The sequence below is a fragment of the Acomys minous genome, assembly GCF_964271855.1.
Source record: "Acomys minous genome assembly, chromosome: 3".
NCBI lineage: Eukaryota > Metazoa > Chordata > Mammalia > Rodentia > Muridae > Acomys > Acomys minous.
In genome coordinates this window covers 137,077,704-137,100,125 of record NC_140485.1, presented here as the reverse complement: position 1 = coordinate 137,100,125, position 22,422 = coordinate 137,077,704, and the positions used below count along the sequence as shown (strand labels likewise).

Genomic DNA, 22,422 nt, shown 5'->3' with positions numbered 1-22,422 from the left:
AAGGAGAAAACAATTCCAGGAAGTTGTTCTCAGACCTCTACATGTGTGTCATGGCACTTGGATACACACACACACATGCGCGCATGCCGGGACATGTTTACGTATACACGTTCACAAAGTAACATAATAAAACTTCTTTAAAAAGAACTACCTTTTGTGAATTAAATTGTAACATAGGTTTATAAGGTGTATTATTTAGGTTACGGATGAAAGGAGAGTGCTAATATGGCAAAACTGCAGCGGGCTGAACTCCAGCTATGCCACCTAATGAAAGTATTCTAAGTCTCTGGTCTTGTAGCCATAAATTCCTAAAGCAAACTGGCCTCTGGACCAGCTGTAAATTCCTATGCAATGTGTCCCTGACCTCAAGGTTATGAGAACTGCCTGTCCAATTAACTCCTATCTCTCCTCTTCTATAAACGCTTGCCTGCTGCAGATGTTCACGGCTGCCTTTCTATATACGTCACAGTTGTGGGTTTTGCCTTCAAAAACTCAAACAAATTGGGGGCTGCAGCTGCTTCCTACTGCCTGGGACAGCCCTGACGGCAGTAAATAAAGGCTCCGGCTACTTTGACTTATTCAGGCCTCTCGGTGTTCTGTTTTGGTTTTCCCCGGGTACCCTAAAACAAAACTCAAGGCTACAAATATTCTGGCCCAAGTAAGTGCAGTCTGTTGTTTCAACATCCTTGTTAGAGGCATTTGCCAAAATGTAAACACTATGCCTTTGGGTGCTTAGATCTTATCACACACATTGAGGCTACCGAGTCAGGGCTTCTCTCTCTCTCTTTTTTTTAGGGTCCTTCTGTTTTTCCTTATACCCAGCTCCCATTATTTGTTCCCTTCAAGACACCAGGATGGCTACAGCCAACTGTTGTGGCTGTGGCCCCTGAGGAAATCAAGGTGAGGGTCCTGTGACAGCTCCCCTGGCAGAGCTGCCATTAACCACCCGGTTCGTACCCTCACTGTATGTGTGCTTCTATTTAAACACGCCTTACTCAGCCACACTGAACACATAGCCCCCAAGGCCTCTCCTGCTGCTAGAGCCCAGCCTGACCTGTGGACAAACTGGACACCTGGAAAGTTATTGTCTCATGTTGCTAAAAAACGAGGTGAGGTCAGTTTTCTCATGGTTTTCTTCCACAGAAAAAGCCTTTCATCCTCTGCGCCTGATGGTCAGACTGTCTCTGCCCGCACTGCCATAAAAACCGCAGGAGCCTGAGACAGCTGTCTAGGCAACGGACTGTGGACTGACTAGTCATCTTGTCATTTTGATTGAGCCATGGATTCTTTCCTGTTACAATGTACCCTTCCCTGGTCTCTGATCACACTGACGGCTAGGCTAGCCGTAGTAGCTTGATAGCTCCTTACCCCAAAGTAATCCACCATGTTAGGTCATTAGTCAGTCCATTAGCTAGTTTAGACTGCTAACTACCGGATCTCTTATTAAAAGGCAAGCAGGTTTGCCTTGCTCACAGAGCTCATTTTAAAGATAAAGAGGCTTCAGACGCCTTCTCAATCCTCCTCATGTTTAAAATTCAGGCCTAAGGCCTCCTTCCTAAAGCTGCTACTGTCAGGTCTAGATACAGCCTACCTTGTTACCAGACTCATCAGTCACTGGAATTCTAATTTATTAATCTAACTCTGGTTAAAAAAAAAATCTACTATATGATCCACTGTCACAGTTCCAAGCTCAAGATTTTAAATTGCCTTTGGTTTATCTTTTAACTATAGACTTTAAAAAACATTTCTCACTGTGCTTGGCTGATAGGGACCGAGTCTTCTCGACAGACGGAAGATGCCCCTCTTGCACGATGTGTAGTCATGATGAAAAATAAGATCAAGTGAGCTTTTGCCCGTCTGCTCTGCAGGAGGTTTCCGTCCTCCCCACGTTACTGTTCCACAGATGTCAGAAAGATCCGAGAGGCTTCTGCCTTTCCTAAGCTGCCTCAAAGAGCATTCATGCTTTTAAGCCAAGGTTTTATCCCTAAGCCTGTGCTATGCTGTAACATATGTGGCTACTACCTTTTCCTATGTGTATTTCACTGCAGATTGCTAACATGTCTAAAGTTTATCTCCTTTTAAAGTTACCAAAAAAAAAAAATTCTTGTAAGCTTCAGGAGATCCACTCAAATCCACAGGTCACAGTCCAGACAAGTACCACTGCCAATCAACAGCCTAAGTTTTGGGACTCCCCTCCTCCAACTACAAAGACCATTGGCCTAAAAGTTTCAAGCGTGCAACTAGATTTTTTTTCCTCCCTAACCTACTTAACATAGTCTTCTGGCCTGCTTTGCACATCCTGGACAGCACGGAAGCAGCCACCCACAGGTGCTCCGGTCTGACCCCACCCCTCCCCCAAACACAGACAGCGCCAGCTGGGCCTGTAGTCCCTAGGTGTTCTCACAGATCCCGGACATGAGCAAAGCAAACCAGCTGGCTCTCTCCCAGGGCTTGGCCAGCTCACCCACCTCCATTCTCTTAGGGTCCCCAAAGATGTCTTCGACCCCAAGTCAGCAGGAAGCAGCCATTTTCCAACACAACATCTTCATTCCTCGCCATCCCTTTCTAGTTCCTCACATTTTAATTAAACAAAAAGGGAGGAATGCTGTGTGGGTGAGCAGGCAGTTCAGCTGGCCTGCCCTCGGGGGCCTTTAGGGTCCTGACAACATCCTATGTCACCACCCAGGTCCTATGTCATCACCTGAGCCAGGTGTGAGGGATATAATTTGCCTGCCACCACCCGCTGTCACTTCCTTAGCTTCTTTTCCTCTGTCCCCCTGGGGTGCCCCTGTTCCCCTTCTTTCTCTCCTCTCCTCCCTTCTACAATAAATCTCCTTATAACAAATATGTTGCATGAGGCCTATTTGTCAATATTACAACAGTGAGTTCCATTCCCAGCACCCACGTGGTGGGAGCTCACAACTGCCTCTAACTCTCTTTCTAGAGGACCCTTTGCCTTTTCTGGCTTCCATGCATGAGGCACACATATGCACAGGCAAAACAGCCATACACATAAAAATAATAAGTGAAAAATATTTTAATAATTTTTATTTACTTTTACTTTATGTGCACTAGTATGTAGGTGTCAGATGCCTTGGAACTGGAGTTACAGACAGTTGTGAGCTGCCATGCGGGTGCTGGGAATTGAACCCAGGTCCTTTAGAAGAGCAGACAATGCTCTTAACCACTGAGCCATCTCTCCAGACCCTAATAAATGAAAATTTAAAGATAAACAAGTGTGAAAATAAAAATGTGAAACCACCAACAAAATGCAGAAACTGTGGCATTAAGTAAGTCTTCAAAAGGCAGCTTGCCCTCAGGACCAGGACAACAAGTCATGTTTAACGTTTTTGGGGGGAACGTGCAATGGGTAATCAAATTTCTGCCATTCACTCTTGTCCTGTGCACAAATGACCACAAAAATGCTCTACAAATCTCCGAGTTACCCCACATTTTAGAGAACTGGGAGGGTCGATAGATGTCCAGTGTGCAAACAATTAGGAGTCATTGAGCTTCGTTCTAGAGCTTGGCAAAGTGTAGAAGGAACATGGTGGAAAAACAGCCATTTAGCCTCAGAGTGTGAATTTATTACCAACAGGGTTTCCAGCCTGGGATGGCAGGGGATGTCCCTGGCAGCCACAGAGACTTCAAGGGATAGCTGTGGGAAGCTACACAATAGCTGAAATTGTATGTAAATTGTATGTAAATATTTATAACTAGGAGCCACAGCTTTCAACAGACTCTCAAAGAGGTAACTGATCTCACAGAGATTAAGAATCAGCAAGCTCAATGAATTAACTTCCCTAAAACTTGACTGGGCATTTATTTTTATAGAGTGAGCAAAGTAGCCTTAGTTCCAAGTAGTGAAATCAAATGCTTCCCTTCTTCACCCCCCAATCCCCCTTAGACTAGACAGTCCTGGATCTAAGCAGACTCTGTCAGCATTTGGGGGCTTCTTGCAGCCCTTAGACGGGGACTGGGAAACCCCAGACACACCCTTTTCGCCACATGACACAGCCCTGGCAGTCAGGAGAGGTGGCATCATACGCTCTTGGCAAGAGTGAAGGTAATGCTAGAGAGAAACACGCCCTTCTCCTTGTCTACGCACACAGCTGAACACCCCGCATCGAGGCCCCTCTGATTTGACCTGAGCAGCCCCACAGAGTCGATTCCTATAACCATCCCCAGGGCGGTATAAGACAGATACCTCCTATGCACAGACTCAAGGCTAGCGCGTGGACTGCTGCCATCCCAATTGTTAGGGTCCAAATCTGGGCCCTGGCTGCCCTAATAATCTCAGCTATCTGTCTTCAGCTGGCCGGTTCAAGCAATAAGTAATACTAAAAGCAATTTATTCGGTGTGGCCACCCTGCAAAGATGAACAAAGAGGCCTAATGACCCCGTAAGTTCATCTGAGGAATCCCAAGCCTCTCCTGTCAGGATGGTCTGACATCTTGTCAGAAGTGAGTGAAATCTCCGAGCGACAAGTTCCTCTGGTTGGCACCAGGCTTCAACTTCTCCCTTCTTCCAGCATGACAGCCCCGGGGAGTTTCCAGTCTCGCGGGGCCTACTGTCTCACCAGCTCCCTCTCTAGGCGCACCAGTTACTCTTCCTCAGGGCCCACGCAGGGACACACTAGGCCCCAGAATCTTCTTCCTGTCTCTGCAGCACACTCAGGTGAGGGGCTGGGGGAGGTTTCGGTGGGGTGGCGGATGGGGCAATGATGACAGGTTGACAGGTCCCTTCATCCAGAAAGCTCACTGGCTAAGAGTGGTTACTGGCATGAGCCTGGGCCCTGATCTGAAGCTGTGAAACCCGGCCTCCTCGGGAGGAGTGGGGCCTGTTCTGCAGGATGTTGCCCTGGCTGAACCCACTGTCTTCCCCGGGTGCTAGGTGAAGCCAGGGCCAGGAAAAGGGAGCAGAAGGGATTAGCGCTCCTCTGAGAAATGCAATCGAATAATTCTGACACCAAAAGCACGGATTTCAACTCCAGCAGCTCTACAGACCCCAAGTGTCATCTGGTCTCACTTTGTTCGCTCTAAGACAAAGAAACCTTTGTGCATTCACTCAGCTACGTAAATAAACCCAAGCAGACTGAACAAGTGACAGGAAACTGCTAAACAAAGTGATATGGTCCAGTCCACAGTTCAGGGGGATGGAAAGCTGACCCCAGGAGAAGCTGTGGAAACCAAACTGACCTGTGACCCCTGTGGAGTCGGCATCGGACACTGGGCAGGAAGAGGTGAGTCCAGCAAACGAGACTTGAAACAGCCCTTCTACTAATATTTCTTAAACTAGCAAACAAAACTCCACAGGGCTGCCTTGTCCCATTCAATTCCTGTAAATCATTGACTCCCTATTCAAAATAGCTTTCTCGCTGACTGCTGCATCGCTCAAAACACGGCTGACGTCTATGGATGTGGCCACCGTATGTACCATCACAAACAAACCATAAACAAAGCAGGAGGCTGGAAAACAACAGACCCTACCCTCTCTTCACAGGTGAGAGAACAAAACTAAGTTAAGGTGAGTTCAGTGTCTTGCAGGGGGTGGGGGGTCCCACCTTTCCTAGCAACCATGGCTGCTGCTAGGGGCCTTCAATGTGTCTTGACTTGTAGCTTCAGTCACCCTCTGTCTCACACGACTGTCTTCTAGTTACATGGCCCTGTCCTAATATGTCACATGACTTCAGCAGTTACCCTGGATGAGGGGCTCAACCGACTCCATTGTGGCTTCATCTGCCTACGCCTGTGAGGTCCTGCCGTGGCTCCATCCCCACCCCTGGAAGCTCATGCGCTGCTCTTTTGCTCTCTAAGCTGTCGGTGCTATCAGGAGGAGGTGAGTGGGACCTGAAGGAGGAAGAGTCTCCTTGTGTTGTCAGACTTGGAGGTCACAGCCTGAGCCACGAGTCAGGCTTGGTCACCCATCCTTGATAAAGTAATTAAAATGAGCCAAATTAATAATGGAAAGGATAAAGGAGGTTTATTTAATAGTTACAGTGGGAAGAGGGACAAAGAGATCTGATGACACCCGCCCCCCCCACCAACACATAAAATCCATCTTAATCTTATTTTAGGTGTCCTGAAGTGAAATTAAAGTTTAAATAGAGGGCTCGTGATGTGCATATCTAAGCAGTCCCAGTCACATGTGGCCCTGCCCACTACCACCACATCGTCTGGGCTTTTGTCTCCTGCTATAATGTGGCCTGACAAGTTATTAGAACTCTGTGAAATCTTCTTCAGGGAGACTGTTAGCTTACAAGCGGGTCTGCTAGTCTGCTAGCCAATCTGATCTGCCTCTAGGTTGCTTAGCAACCTCTGACATCATCACAGGCTGCCTGCCACCCGTCGCTCTCTTCCTTCAGCACTTTTCTCTAACTCACTCACACTCTCTCTTACACTTTCTCTGTCTGCCTCTCTCTCTGTGTCCCCCTGGGGCACCCTTCTGCCTTTTCTTTCTCTCCCCATTCTTCCACAATAAATCTCTCCACATCATATCGGTTGCATGGCATCTCACTTTTAATCCTAACAGAGGCAAGCCCCACTACCCTCCCCCCACATAATCTCTTTTCTCCTCCCAGCATGAAATTCCCATTTCTCTAGGGTCCACCATTTCAGCTGTCTTATAGGGTGAGAGACACAAGTGTCTCTGTAGAAATGGTCATTTCTGCCCAGCCAGTTACACGTGAGCTGAGCCGCTGGGCTCCACCACAGGCGTGCTCTAAAAGCAATGGAGTTAAGCCACCATGAGCTGCAGTCTCTAAGGGTATGTGGTCAGAATAAATCATCCCCCATTAAGCTGACTCTCTTGGGCACTTTGTCACAATGCCACAAAGGTGACTAACACGGGTTTCAGTCTGAGGTACTGGAGCCTAGGACTTCAATGTATCTTTTAGGGGCTACTGCTCAGTCTCTACACTCGGTAACCTTCTTACTTGGGAAGACAATCCCTTTACAGCTGGGAGCCCTTTCCCCTGAGTATGGTTCTCCATGAACTTCCTTCCTTGATGCCTGTCTCCACAGTCCCTCCATGCACCCCAGCTGCCCTTATTGCATAATTCCCACCTACAGCATGCACCCCACCTCCAGGGTGCAGTGCCCCAGCTGCACAATGCCTCCACACAGAGAAGCCTGACCTCTTAGCACTTTGCCCAGAATCATCCCATACTCTTCTTGCCCTCAAACAACTCCATTTTCCCTAGAGGACTGATGAAAAAAGAAATTATTTGTGTGTGTGTGTGTGTATGTGTGTGTGTGTGTGTGTGTGTGTCTATGTATATATATATATATGTCTACTGGCACCAAATAGGTAATGGATGAATGCAGCTACTAAATGGAGCCACATGTGGCAGAGAACAGCCCTGCCGTTGGTAGGGACAGATCGACAATTACAGCCAGTGGTCAACAGGTGAGTATGCCAGCCAGTGTCTGCAAAAATAAACGTTTTCAAGGGAAACAGTATAGTGAGAATTCTGGAATTTCAGTTGCCACCTTCATGAGGAGGTCTGTGTGTGTGGGGGGGGAGGGGGGCCCAGGAACATTTAGCATAGATTCCTCCCCATCAATTTCCTGCTTGCCTGTGTGGTTCATCTGGGGTGTAGCCAGCAGAGGTGAGCTGGACTCTCTCCCAAACCCCGTCTCCCACCTTTCCAAGGAGGCCTGTGGTGGAGGGACCCCCAGGAACATCAAACTTAGAACACTCCATGCCAATTTCTACATGCCTGGACCACAGGCACCTCTGGGGCACAGCCAGAAGAGGTGAGCTGCACTCTGTCCCCTGAGCTCCACTGTCAGGACCACTGCTCTCCCTCCCTTCATGAGGAGGCCTGCAGGATCCCAGGAATGCTCAGGTCCACCTGGGGCACAGCTACCAGAGGTGAGCAGTGGGCTGTTCCCTGAGCTCCACTGTCAGGCCCAAGGCTTTGCCTGGATCACTGAGGAGTCCTGCATCAGGAACATTTAGCCAATGCCGAGGACAGCCAGAAGGCTAAAGGCCAACATAAGAGCACAATCAAGAGCCAGGGCAACATGGCACCAGCAGAGCCCAGCTACCCTACTACTGAAGCCCTGCAAATCCTAACACAGCTGAAGCACAAGAAGATGACTGTCAATCCAACCTTACAGAAATGATAGAGGCCTTTAAAAAGGAAATGAAGAAATCATTTAAAGAAATACAGGAAAATACAATCAAACAGATGAAGGAAATGAATAAACTGTTCAAGATGTGAAAATGGAAATAGAAGCAATGAAGAAAATATAAACTGAGGGAATCCTGGAGATGGAAACCTAGGGAAGAGAACAGGAAGTACAGATGCAAGCATCACCAATGGAATAAAAAAGATTGAAGAGAGAATCTCAGGTGTAGAAGACATGATAGAAGAAACTGATGTATCGGTCAAAGAAAATCTTAAATATAAAAGTTCTAGACACAAAATATCCAAGAAATCTGGGACACTATGAAAAGACCAAGCCCAAGAATAACAATAGAAGAAGAATACTAGTTCAAGGCCCATAAAATATTTTCAACAAAATCATAGCTGAAAACTTCCCATACTTGAAAAAAGAGATGCCTATAAACATACAAGAAGCTTATTGAACCAGATTGAACCAGAAAAGAAAATTCTCCTGCCACATAATAATCAAAACATTAAATGTACAGAACAAAGAAAGAATATTAAAAGCACCAGCGGAAAAAGGCCAAGTAACTTATAAAGGCAGAATTACACCTGCCTTCTCAACAGAGACTTTAAAATCCAGGAAGGCCTGAGAAGATATCTTGCATATCCTAAGAAACCACAGATGTCAGCCAAGACTACTATATCCAACAAAACTTATATTCACCATAGATGGAGGAAACAAGACATTCCATAACAAAACCAAATTTAAACAATAACTATCAACAAATCTAGCCCTACAGAAGATACTGGAAAGAAAACTCCAACCCAAGGAGGTTAACTACACTCAAGAAAATACAGGAAATAAATAACTCCACTCTCTCTCTCTGCCACCACCAATATCAAAATAACAGGAATTAACAATCACTGGTCAGTAATATTTCTCAATATCAATGGACTCAATTCCCCAGTAAAAAGACACAGGGTAACAGAATGGCTATGAAAACAGGATCCATCATTCTGCTGCATCCAAAAAAAAAAAACAAACCAAAAAACAAAAAAAATACCTCAGCAACAAAAATAGACACTACCTCAGAGTAAAGGGCAAAATAGAAACAGAAGAAAATGAACAAACTCATTCTATGAGGCCACAGTCACTCTGATACCTAAGCCACAACAAAGAAAGAGAATTTCAGACCAGTTTCCATCATGATCATTGGTGCAAAAATACTCAATAAATTACTCACAACCCAAATCCAAGAACACATCAAAAACATCATCCACCATGATCAAGTAGGCTTTATCCCAGGAATAAAGGGATGGTTCAATATACAGAAATCCATCAATGTAATCCATCATATAAATAAACTGAAAGATAAAAAAACCCACATGAGCATCTCATTAGATGCTGGAAAAGCCTTTGACAAAATCCAATGCCCCTTCATATTTAAAATCTTGGAGAGATCAGGGATACAAGGTACATACATAAACATAATAAATACTATATACAGCAAACTGATAGCCAACATCAAATTAAATGGAGAGAAACTCAAAGCACTTTCATTAAAATTGGGACAAGGCAAGGCTGTCCACTCTCTCCATATCTCTTCAATATAGTACTTGAAGTTCTAGCTAGAGGAAAAAGACAACTAAAGGAGATTAAGGGGATACAAATTGAAAAGGAAGTAGTCAAAGTATCACTATTTGTATCACTATATGATAGTATATATATAAGTGACCTCAAAAATTCTTCCAGAGAACTCCTCAGCTGATAAACACCTTCAGCAAAGTTGCTGGATACACAGTTAGTGTAAAAAAAAAAAATCAGTAGCCTTCCTTTATACAACTGATAAATGGGCTGAGAAAGAAATTAGGGAAACAACACCCTTCACAATAGCAAAAAAATAATATAAAGTATCTTGGTGTAACTCTAAGAGAGCAAGTGAAAGAACTGTATGTCAAAAACTTCAAGTCTCTGAAGGAAGAAGTTGAAGAAGATATCAGAAGATGGAAAGATCTTCCTTGCTCATGGACTGGTAGGATTAATATAGTAAAAATTACCATCTTACCCAAAGTGATGTACAGATTCAATGCAATTCCCATCAAAATGCCAACACAATTCTTTACAGACCTTGAAGGAGCAATTCTCAACTACATGTGAAAAAAATAGTTAAGATAGCTAAAAAAAATCCTGTACAGTAAAAGAACTTCTAGAGGTATCACCATCCCTAATTTCAAGCTGTATTACAGAGGAACAGTAATAAAAACCACATGGTATTGGCATTAGAAACAGGTTAGTAAGTGGAATAAAATCAAAGACCCAGAAAGAAACCTACACACCTATGGACACCTGATTTTTGACAAAGAAGCCAAAACTATACAATGGAAAAAAGCATCTTCAACAAATGGTGCTGGTGTAGCTAGATGTGTGGACATAGAAAAATGCAAATAGATCCATATTTGTCACCATGCACAAAACTCAAGTTCAAGTGGGTCAAAGACATCAACATAAAATTGTATACACTAAATCTGATAAAAGACAAAATGGGGAAGAGCCTTGAACACAGGAGACAACTTCTGAACAGAACACCAATAGCTCAGACACTAAGATCAACAAAAATTGAAAAGCTTCTCTAAGGCAAAGGACACATAAATAGGGCAAAATGGTAGCCCACTGTAGGCATAAGGTTATTGTGTGATTCAAATGCTGATTTCTGTACTCCCCATATTTGGTTGCAATCCTTGTCCTGAGATCTCCTGTCTCAATGCTGTATAAACACTGCTTCCCAATTGTTCCCTAGTATGCCAATAAAGCATCTTACAGCCAATCACTGAGCAGGGGAGAGAGTAAGCTGTACTTCCTGCCAGCCATCGGGGGAGGAGGGGTTAGAAGAGGAAGTAGGGAATTCATCCTTGGGCAGAGGTTCAGAAAACATCAGGAGAGAGGAAGTGGAGCCAGAAAGCTACAAAGTATTACTGGGATGTGGGCTGGGAGAAAGCCAAATGAGTTTAGCAGGTTAAGAATAGATTTAACTACTGCTCAATTCTTGTACTGTGAAGCTCATTATTAAACAAATATGAAAATAGTCTCAATTATTCGTGTGATAGCTGGGTTAAGAGAGAAACAGAGAAACAAACACAGTTTTATATATAATTATAACAACCTACAGAATGAGAAAAAAATCTTCACCAACCCTACATCAGACAGAGGGCTAATATCCAATATATATAAAGAACTGGATGAGATAGGGGGGGTGGGGAGGGGGATGGGGAGGTTAAGGATCAGCTGTGGGGAAAGGGTGGGGAGAGCTGGGAGAGACAATGGAAATTGGTAGAGGTGTTATCTCTGGGATAGGGGGAGCTCCAGGGAGTTTATGGTGGTGATCCTAGCTGAGACTCGTAGTAGCAGTAGATATGGAGCTGGAAGTGGTCACGCCCTGAAGCCAGGCGGGATTTCCAGTGGAGGGAGGGGTACACCGAACCACACACAAAACCTTGGACCCAGCCAACCGATGATTGGCCGAACTTGAGTCGCATGACATGAGAGAGATCCCACACTGACACTATTAATAATATTCTCCTGTACTTGCAGATAGGAGGCTAGCATAACTGTCATCAGAGAGGCTTTACCCAGCAGCTAATGCAAACAGATGCAGACACCCACAGCCAAACATTAGGTGGAGCTTGGGGAATCTTACGGAGGAGGAGGAGGAAGCATTCCAACAGCCAGAGAGGTCAAGGACATGACAAAAAAACCCTACAAAACCAACTAACCTGGACCCATAAGGGCTCACAAAGACTGGCCCACAAACCACAGAGAAGCCATGGGACGGATCTAGGACCACTCCACATATATAATGGATGTACACTTGGTCTTCATGTGGGACTTCTAACAGCAGGAGGGGCTGTCTCCAATTCTGTTACCTCCCCTTGGGTCCCCTTCTCTAAAACTAAGATGCCAATGCCTTGTCTAGCCTTGATAGAAGTTGTGCCCAGTCCTACTTGATATGACAAGGCAGGTTGAAACCCATGGGAGGTCTCCCCTTCTCTGAAAAGAAAAAGAGGGAGGAGGGAGAGGCTGGAAGGAGAGGAGGGACAGTTCCTACTGGGTTGTAAAGTGAATTAATTAATTAAAAACATTTAAAAACCCACAGAAATATTGTAAGAATATGTTTTTGTTTTAATCCCAGATGTGGAAACATGGGACTGCTTCAGACTGTCTGCAGAGGCTGACTATGATTTGCCTCGTGCTCTAGCACAGGCATGGTTTTGCCAGCTGCAGACAGTTTCTGCAATTGTGTGATGTTTGGAATTCTGGGAACTTCTCAGTGGGTATATAAATGCTAGGGCCCCAAGAGGCAGGGTTGTTGGTTGTTGATTGTTCAGGGGTCGGGGGTTGTTTGAGGTGTGTTAGTAGTCATGCTCAAAGAAGAAACAAGGAGAAAGAAATTAGATTCAAAGATCTTTTTCCTCCTTTATCCTTCTAATGATAGGGGTGAAACCGAGAGGCTAAAGAGGGGAACAAAGAACCCCCAAAGCAGCAAAGACCAGCTACAAAACAGGACCCTGCTGAGCGTTCCATGTTGGCAACCAACCTCTATTTTAAGCAGCACAATGATAAATGCACATATCTGCAGGTTGCCCATCTACAGCGTCTGCCTTCCTTCACCTAACGTCTCAAAAACAGATGGAATGTTCCTGCTCTCCGTGCCTTCTGTCAAATTTCCTATGGGTTTTAACACATGGGAACAGGTTGTTTCCCCAACCTGGCCACAACCAACCAGTCTGTGGAGGGTAACCCCTACTCTCTCAGCCCTGGTGCCAGTCCTCAATGAACCCATGTCTGAATGCCAAATGACTGTGTCTGGTAAGTTCTAGGCAAAAGGACGGTGAAACCAGACAAAGATCATCAGCGCCAGAGCAGATCTAAGGCATGCTCTTGTCAGTGGCCAAGAAGGAAGCTGAGTGATGGATGACTGAGTAACGGCAGTTGAGGGGAGACCTGATAGAGGTGAAAGCCTAGGGGCTGTGGCATTGCACAGGCAGGCAGAGGGTAGAAGACTACCAAGTGCCAAGGTGGACAGACAGCTGAATAAGCACAGTGTGGATAAACAGTGACATGAGATGAGGAGAAAAGTTAGAGTGGTGAATGAAGAGTGGGAAGGGAATGAAATCTTATTTATTTGTTTATTTATTTTGTGTGTATGAGTGTTCTATCTGCATGTACACCTGCATGCCAGAAGAGGGCACCAAATCTCATTTTAGATGGTTGTGAGCCACCATATGGTGGCCAGGAATTGGACTCAGGACCACCAGAAGAGCAGGCAGTGCTCTTAACCACGGAGCCATCTCTCCAGCCCAGGAATGAAATCTTAATTTAGGCTGATATAACATCACTGCAAATGCAGTGTTTCATGACAGATCTGAAGGAAGTGAGAGAAAAATTATCCAAGAGAGAATGGAAGAGCGCTACAGGCCAAGAAGAGAATTTACAAAAGCCCTGGGGCAGAGTCATTCCTGATGGTACAAGAACCAGCAAGGAGGTCCAAAAGAGACACATCGCACAGTCTTGTAGCCCATGAAAGACCCTGGGTTTCACTCTCAGTCATATGAGAGCCACTGCAGGGGTTTGAGGGCAGGGATAGCAAAGAAGATGCATGCTAGCAGTGTGCACATATTGGTTGGTTGGTGAAAATTCTCTCCTGGTGGCTTTAATGTTCTCAGTGTAAGGGGAGCCAGGGCATCGGGGACGGGGAGGGTTGAGGAGGAACAAAATGGAGAGGAACGATGGAAGAGAGAGTGGAGCTCAGGGTCCTGACTGAAGAGCCAACTTAACTCCAGGACTGTGAGCAGCGCATGGGACCCACCCAAATGGCACAGTGGCATCTCAATAAATGCCCAGCTTCAGAAACAGTCTAGACATGAAAGAGTTAATCAGCCCCCCCTTCCCCACCCTGCTGGGCCAAATGTGTAGGGCCAGGAAGATGAGCCAGAGGAGGAAGTGTATGGCTAGTCTCTGCTCTGGTGAGGAAAAGACAAGGTAAGCAGGTAGATCTCTGTGAGTTCAAGGCCAGCCTGGTCTACAAAGCAAGTCCAGGCTACACAGAGAAACCCTGTCTCATAAAAACAAAAAAAAGCAAGCAAGAAAAGACAAGACAAGGTTGAGGTCCTAGGTGAGGGACTGTGAAGACAATGGCTCAAGGGGTCTCCAACTCAGCAGTGGCAGTGCTTGGGAAACAAAGGGACAGGTGACAACCAAGATGGAAGTGGGAAGAGAACAGTATCTAACACAGGTGACAGAGGCCCCAAGAGGTGGCTGTGGTATGGAGTAAAAAAATAGAGCAGAGAAGGACATTCCGTGAGACCCAAATAGAAAAAGAACAAGATACCTACCAAGTTAACAGGAGACCAAAACAGGAAAAATACACCTTACGGGCTAAGAGTTCTGTTTGCAGTTAAGACAGTTAAGAATAAGTTCCTGCTTGCCTTGTGTTTGTTTGACTCATCTGCACTGGATCTGATTGATCACCTGTGGGCTGGAAATACGTCAAGATGATATGCTTGTCTCTGATTGGCTACAGGCAGGAGGGATGCAGACAAGAAGAACGTCAGGATATATGCTTGCCCCTGATTGGACTTGATGGGGAATATGGTGGCCTTATAAGCCTAGACGAAATGTCGCCATTTCCTGTGAACCCAGAGTGATCCTGGCCAGGGCCCATAACTCCGGCCAATATTTAATGCTCATGATTTTCAGGAGTAACAATTCTTACTAAAGAACTACGTCTGAAGAAGGGTCACCAACATGGAGAATAGGCGCACCAATGGGATAGGACTCCTGCCTGAGAGAGAGAGAGAGAAGGAACAGAGGACCACCGCAGGAAAGGGGCTGAGGCTGGATATATGGAGGCCTAGAGCTAACCACTCTTTCTAAAAGGATTTATCTGTGTGTTGACCTTTGGTCCTGCTTCCCTAGCAACTTGAGAGATGTTGTCCATGTCTTTCAACATGGCTTCTGATAAAAACGGATCTCCACAGTTAAAACCTTAAGGGGATGTATAGCTGACCTATGAGTAAAGGGTGGGGCCCACTTGCTGACCTGAAGAGACCCTAGGAGTTCCATGCCTCCTGGTACAGAGCTTGTACAATTCCAAGGGATCAAAGATTCATCCCCAAGCACAGTAAATCTGCCTTGGGAGTCTGGTTGCCAGGATACGGCTCTGAGGCAAGAGCATCCTGGGGTAGGGGCTGGCCTGGATGGGGTTAGTATCCCTTCAGCTGTAGCTTGTCATCTGAGGAAGAACCAGGCCAAGCCGGTCACGTTCCTAGTTAGCAGACAGCCAAGCTAGGCCTATTGTTAGTCAAACCGCAGTCACTTTCTGTAATATTTTCCACAATCACATCCCATAATGACTGCCAGCAAATCCCTGCCCACAGATGAGACAAAGAAGCGGTCAACTGAATGCTGTAGTCAGCCCAAGACCGAAAGACCACTCAGACCACATTCCTGGGCATTGTGTGACATCACTTTCTTGGGTTTCAGGGTCTTAAGAGGACACATGGACCCCACTCAAAGTCAAAGTCTCATTCATGTGTGGACCCCGAGTTCAGTGATGACTGTTCCTTCCCAAGTTATCAGGCACTGAGGCCTCTCTCTCTTACAATGGTCTCCCCTGGGGCACAGAGAGGCTGCGAAGAAGGTTGCTAAGCACAGTGCAAATCAAAACATCTGTTTGAAACAGAAGCTGAGGCCAAGACCAAGCCAACTGGCCCAGACAGTCAGCTGCTGAGACACATTCCTGCCCTTCCCCACTGCCTCTCCCTCACCAAAGGTCCAGGCCACAAAGAGCTCTGGGGAGAGAGACATCAAAAGGCATCAGCTAAGCAAGCAACTGCCCAACCTCCCACCAGCTGTGCAGACAACGTCACAGGCCAGAGAAACCAGGAAGAAAGCGGAGTCTCCTACGGCCATAGCTGGAGCAGGCTGTGGCCAGGGCACCCTCCCCTCATACACTCTCCTCACCACGTTCTCCTGTTCTCCCTACCTTCAGCCTCAGCCCAGCCCTTCTAAAGATACATTGGCTTGGATGAGGTGAGGAAGTCAAGGGGGTTTAACCAGATCTGTACATGACAGTTGGAGCGCAGGATTACCCAGAGAATCTGGAAAGGCAGTGTAGCCCTTAAAAAACAAAACAAAACAAACACCTGACACAGGACTGGACAGGCATCTGTCTAGGAGAAAAGGACAGAGCGGTAGCATCTAACAGGGACAAGAAGGAAACAGGCAAACAGCCCTTTCTCTATGTTTACATGGTCACTAGAGCCACAGGAAATCTTCTGGAGCAACGTTCTATGCCTGGATCACCGAGTGCCCCTATTCAGCTATAGTCGGTCTCCCCCAGGGAACCCTCCTGGAGCAGGCCTCCACCAAAGAGCCTTCATGTGGATCTCAACCAGCTGCCAATCCACTGGGTGCCCAGTGGCCTTGCTCGGCTCCCATCCCCTCTTCCAGTTTGTCCATCATGTCTTCCTGAACAGACCAGCCAAACTGGTTCCTGGGTTCTTCCCCCACCTCTTCTTCCTCCCTCAGGTAAGTCCTGCCCCGATGTTCCCTCCCACCTCATGCCTGCACAGAACACTCCCCCGACTCACGTCCTGAGAAGCCATGGGCTCTGATCCACACAGGCCTCCTTGTGCTGAGCCGGGTAGCGAGGCTAATGGAACCCGAGGCAGGGAGAGTCCCAACCCCTAACCGCACTTCAGTTCCTAAGCTCTGCGCTGCTGTGTGCCAGCTTTGGTGCTAGGCACTGCCAGAGTGAGACGGTGACGAAGGATAATGAAGTGTTTGGAGGCCAAGGAAGGAAAATGCTTGAGGGGCCGATGTGACCGCTTGGGAGATAAATGGGGTGGAAGATTCCACAGCATGGACGTCCCTGGAGCCCTGATGAAAGATTTCAGAGGAGTGATGAGGGCAGTCAGTACCCTGGCTGGGTCTGCTTCAAGAGAGGAGAGGAGCCAGCACAGCATATGCAGACAAGACAGTCTTAGACACACTCACACAGGGCATGACTCCCTCGCAGTGGAACCTGGGAAAGGAGCTGAGGGTTGGGGGTCAGAATGAGCTTCCCAGAAGCCTTTGGTGTATAGGTGGAAGGTGACCTGGTTAGGAAAGAAAGGGGAGTCTATGGAAGCAAAAGTTTAAGAGATGGGTGAGAGGTTGGTCACCGGACTCGCAGGGCAGAGCTGGGAAGCTCAATTACTTTGTTTTCTTTGTGAAGCAGGAAGCCTATTGATTAGGTGAGAGAGGTATTGAGGGGTCCAGAAGACTGAGATATGCAGTCAAACACCCCACACAGCTGAAGGAATAGTTTGAAGGGTTGGCCAACTCTATGGTGGTTTGCTGATGATAGGAGGTAGCTCCATGAGGCTGAGGGACAAGCCAAACAACCCCCCACCCCAAGTCTGTCTGTCTTCTGTAAGTCTAGCCCCGAATCCAGAAAACAAGGTACAATTCCTTTCCTGGTTTTCTCCGATTATAAAGCTAGTGGAAAGTAGGACAACGAGAAGATAAACGTGTTATTTCTGCACGGGGCATGCATTGAAGACCACCTACAAGCCACACCCAGCTGAACAAGCCTGTCTATTTACAAAGGCTCTGACAGCAGCGAATCCCAGGACAAGAAAAATCCTGGGATGGCCGTAGTTGCCCCCACCTCTTCTAGTTTCAAACTGCTTCCTCTAACTTACTTGCCGCCAAGGGCTCCGAGACTAGTGTCAGCGCTTTCCTTGAACAGACTGATCTCCAGGCTGTTGGCGCCTGTCCGGAGAGCGCTTAATTATGTCAAGGCAGACTTCCCAATCTACAGCCCCCATGGACACTGGCATAAAAAACATACTGTGTTTTATAAGCAAGAGATGAGCAGAATATATATATATATATTTTTTAATTGGGCTAAGAATGCATTACTCCAGGGCCTTGGAACAAGGGAGCATTTGACAAGCAGGGTTCAGTGCCCACTGCCAACAGAATCCTTGGTTCTGGCATCCCATATCTAGGGAGAGTGGACCATTCTGCAATTTGCCTCTGATGCCTGTCACAGATTCCAACCTGAGGGCTTGCTTTGTCCTTCCCAATGCTGGCCTTTTCAGATGGAAAAGCCCACCCCGGCTCTGTGCACAGCAGACCCGACATTGCCTCCTGCCATTTCCAGTCCTGCCCTAGGATACAGCTCATGTCCCAAAGCACCTGTGTCCTGCCCTGATAGTCCCAGGCTTAGGCTCGCAGCTCAAGGTTGTGACTAGAAGTTTAAAAAGGCAAGTCCTGTCTGGGCTTGTCTAGACGCCTTCGGGACCCACCCAGGGAGCCTGTCCAAGCGGGAACCTCATGTCCTGGGGAGGGAAGGAAAACAGGTGAAGGCACAGCTGCGGGCCCTGGTGGGTACGGTGACTGGCAAAGTATGCTGGCAGTCACCCTCCATGGGACTCACAGGAGAGCCTGAGATCAATGAGGCCAGAGAAGGGGACTCAGCTTTCACCCGGGCAATGCTAATCACATCCAGATGGCCATGCCAGGCAGAGCTAGCTGTGCCAGCACCATTGTTATGGCCAATTGCGATCTCCTTTTGAGAACAGTATTATTTCCCGGCCAGTTGCCTGCTGCCCATCCGCCCTTTGTGATCTATAGGCACTCTTGTAAGCCACGAGGCCCGCTCTTTGGCCCTCGCTGAGCTGGCTAAAGGCTCCGTATTCTTTCTGGGTATTGCTTAGCTTCTAATACTTAACGGCATCTTTCCATACAGCAGGAGGCTTTTGTGTAGTCAAATTCTATCAGCGTGACCCAGGGTGAGGAACGGACGTGCTGTATCCTCCGATCAGCTATGTGGGAAAACCCACAGAGATGCACACTCAGCGTTTGTCGATTTTTTCTATCTGTATAGCATATTTCAACAAAGTATTTCTCAGACCTGTCTGACTCCCTGTTGTGGCCCCTGAAGTTTATACTTTACTGTAAGAGTCTTTCCATGCCGCACAACTGGAAAAGCATTTCCTTCCTATATTTTCTTCTAATGCTTTGAAAGCTGGGGTTCTTTAAATACTTAATAAGCTCTTAACTGTTTCTGTAGTTTACTATAACATCTGATTTAACACATGGCTATATATATATATCTCAGGGTCTGTATGGCTAGGCTTGGCCAAAGGCTCAGCAAAGACTTTTCCTCCTTTGATATAAGCACTGGACATCTGTCTGACCCTGAACTCTGGTGCTATGGTTTGGATACAGTTTGTTCCTTAAAGACTCATGAGCTGCAAAGCTTGGCTCCAGTGCGGCAGTGCTAGAGTGCTGGGAACTTTAAGAGGTGGGGCCTGGTAGGAAGTGACCACTTACGACTTCATGAGGGGGTTAACGCTGCTCTGAGGGTGCAGCCTGAGTCCCTCTGGAATGACAGTGAGGTGAGCTAGTATGAAAGAGAAAGTCTGATTTCTCTCCCAGGGTTTTTCTTTCTTCTCTTGACATATGACTTTGGTCTCTGTGTGTCCGTGCGTCTGTTTGTCTCCTCTTTTTCCCTCCTCCCCAACCCAATTCCTGCCATGTGACGTGCTATTTACTACAAGATCCTCTCCATAGACTTGGGCCTCCAGAATTTCAAGCTAAATAAACACTTTTTTTTTAAGTGCTACCCTCAGGTATTTTGTTATAGTAACAGAAAAATGAACCAAGACCCTTTGCAACCTCATAAAAGTAGGAGTGTCCCCTGCTGCAATTCAACATAGCTTCTGGTAAAAATGGCCTTGATTGGCAAATAGCCTCTAGATAAGAAAAATTAATAAGTGAATTGCACCGTCTGGATGTCACACTTGGAACTCCCTTAGATGCACTGACTTTTACAGTGAGTCATGTCCCTTTCATGAACCCTGGAGCTGAAGCACATAGCATTTCTATAAGGGAACCTCTCTCCTATGGAGTGTGGGCTTTAGGATCAGGGAGGAGACAGTTAACCAGACCATTGGGTGTGGGAGCAGTTCCCTGCATGAACTCCCCTGAGTGAGAAGCGGAGGCCCCGCCCCGAAGGCACACCCAGGTTTCTGGGCTACTCTTCCCTGAATCTGTATGTCACAGTCGTCAACAGTATCCTCATTTACCAAATACCCATTCTTTGCCCCCAGGTGTGTGTGTGTGTGTATGTGTGTGTGTGTGTGTGTGTGTGTGGTGTCTGTGGTGTCTGTGTGATATGTGTGTGGTATGTGTCTGTGGGGTGTGTGTGTGTGTGGTGTGTATGTGTGTATGAGGTGTATGTGGTGTATGTGTGTGGTGTATGTGGTGTGTGTGTGTGTGGTGTGTATGTGTGTGGTGTGTGTGTAGTGTGTGTATGTGTGTATGTGTGTGGTGTGTGTGATATATGTGTGGTATGTGTCTGTGGTGTGTGTGTGTGTATGTATGTGTGTGTGGTGTGTAGTGTGTGTATGTGGTGTATGTGTGTGGTGTGTGTGTGATATGTGTGTGGTATGTGTCTGTGGTGTGTGTGTGTGTATGTATGTGTGTGTGGTGTGTATGTGTGTATGTGGTGTCTGTGTGTGGTGTTTGTGGTGTGTGTGTGATATGTGTCTGTGGTGTGTGTGTGTGTGTGTGTGTGTGGTGTGTGGTGTGTATGTGTGTATGTGGTGTATGTGTGTGGTGTATGTGTGATATGTATGTGGTATGTGTCTGTGGGGTGTGTGTGTGTGTGTGTGTGTGTATGTGGTGTGTGGTGTGTATGTGTGTATGTGGTGTATGTGTGTGGTGTATGTGTGATATGTGTGTGATATGTGTCTGTGGGGTGTGTGTGTGTGTGTGTGTGTGTGTGTGGTGTGTGGTGTGTATGTGTGTCTGTGGTGTATGTGTGTGGTGTATGTGTGATATGTATGTGGTATGTGTCTGTGGGGTGTGTGTGTGTGTGTGTGTATGTATGTATGTATATACACAAGCATATGAGTATGCAAGGGAGTATACACAAAAGTATGGAAGCCAGAGTCCAACACTGGATATCTTTTCCAACTGCTTTCCAACTTTTGGAGGCAGGGTCTCTAAATGAAATAGAGCTAACGACGCTGCCAGGCTCTGGCCACGGAGTACCTGAGAGCCTCCTGCTTCCCAGAGCTAGGACCACGGGCGAATGGTGGACCTGGGTTTCTTTACATGTGTGCTGGGGTTCTGAACTCAGTCAAACCTTCTCCCCAGACCAGATGGGCACCTTTTAAATAAACCAGAACAATCTACCCATACCAGTCTGTTTAAGGCCTTGGAGCAGTTTGAATGAGAGCTGTGCCCCTGGGCTTAGGAGTTTGAACATGTGGGCCCCAGCTATTTGGGGGATGTTAAAGGAGTTTTTAAGAGGTGGACCCTTGCCAGGTGCGGTGGCCTATAATCCCAGCACCCAGGAGGCAGAGGCAGAGGCAGAGGCAGAGGCAGGCGGATCTCTGTGAGTTTGAGGCCAGGACAGCCAGGATTGTTACACAGAGAAGGCCTGTCTTGAAAACTAACAACAACAAAAAGAGGTGGAGGACATACACCACACTGTAGGGGGTTTGAGGGTTTACAGTCTCACCCCACTTCCTGTCTGCTTCCTGCTTGTGAGTGGAAGTGCAAGTGGATCTACCAACTTCCTGCTCCAGACACCTGAGGCCACACCTCCCCTGTCACTGCACTCTCCCTCTGGAACCATAAACCCAAGAAGGAATCTATAAATCGCCTTGGTCATACAAAGTAACTGCCACAGGCCTCGGTCACCTGCCCTGTGCTGCCGGCCTGTAGCATTGTTGGGCCTTGTAAATGTATTTTGTTTGACGGACTTGACAGTTATCAATCATTTTCAAACTTCATTGCCTAGTTCTCTCCTTTCACCACCCAACAGTGTGCATAAGGAACCTCTCTCACGCCAAGACAGTATTGAGTAAGATGCGTGATGCCCCAGACCTGTTTCCTCAGGCTACAGCAGTAACGTCCCATAACTCAGGGTAGGGTCTGTAAACCACAGCCATTTATCTCGCCACCCTCTGGAGGCTGACAGTTCAAAGGAGGTGTAGAAAGGGCCATGAAGCACAGGGATGTTCTGGCTTCCGACGTCATTCGAACCTTTGTTTCTTCCCGCACATGGCTGCCTCCCTTTTGTGCATCTATCTCCGCACAGGATTGACTCGTGTGGGAGTTGAAGAGGGTTCTCTCCCTTCATCCAGACACAAGTCATAGCAGATGACCAGCCCAAAATACTCCGACGTGACATCTTATGTTTGATTGTTTTGTTTTTCAAGACAGGGTTTCTCTCTGTGTAGCC

At 46.9% G+C, this 22,422-nt stretch overlaps 1 protein-coding gene and 1 long non-coding RNA gene across 7 annotated transcripts in view; one reads left to right on the top strand and one right to left on the bottom strand.

The window, feature by feature from the left end:
* Positions 1–22,422, bottom strand: part of SYNJ2 (synaptojanin 2) — a 102,678-nt gene that overhangs the window by 68,293 nt on the left and 11,963 nt on the right. The gene's annotated exons all lie outside the window — the stretch shown is intronic.
* Positions 5,094–5,945, top strand: LOC311594079. 2 transcript variants are annotated; one of them, XR_014777951.1, is made up of 3 exons: positions 5,094–5,242; positions 5,370–5,502; positions 5,696–5,945. It is a non-coding gene; the product is annotated as an uncharacterized lncRNA (long non-coding RNA). The 2 variants fall into 2 exon arrangements; XR_014777952.1 differs by having other exon boundaries at positions 5,693–5,945.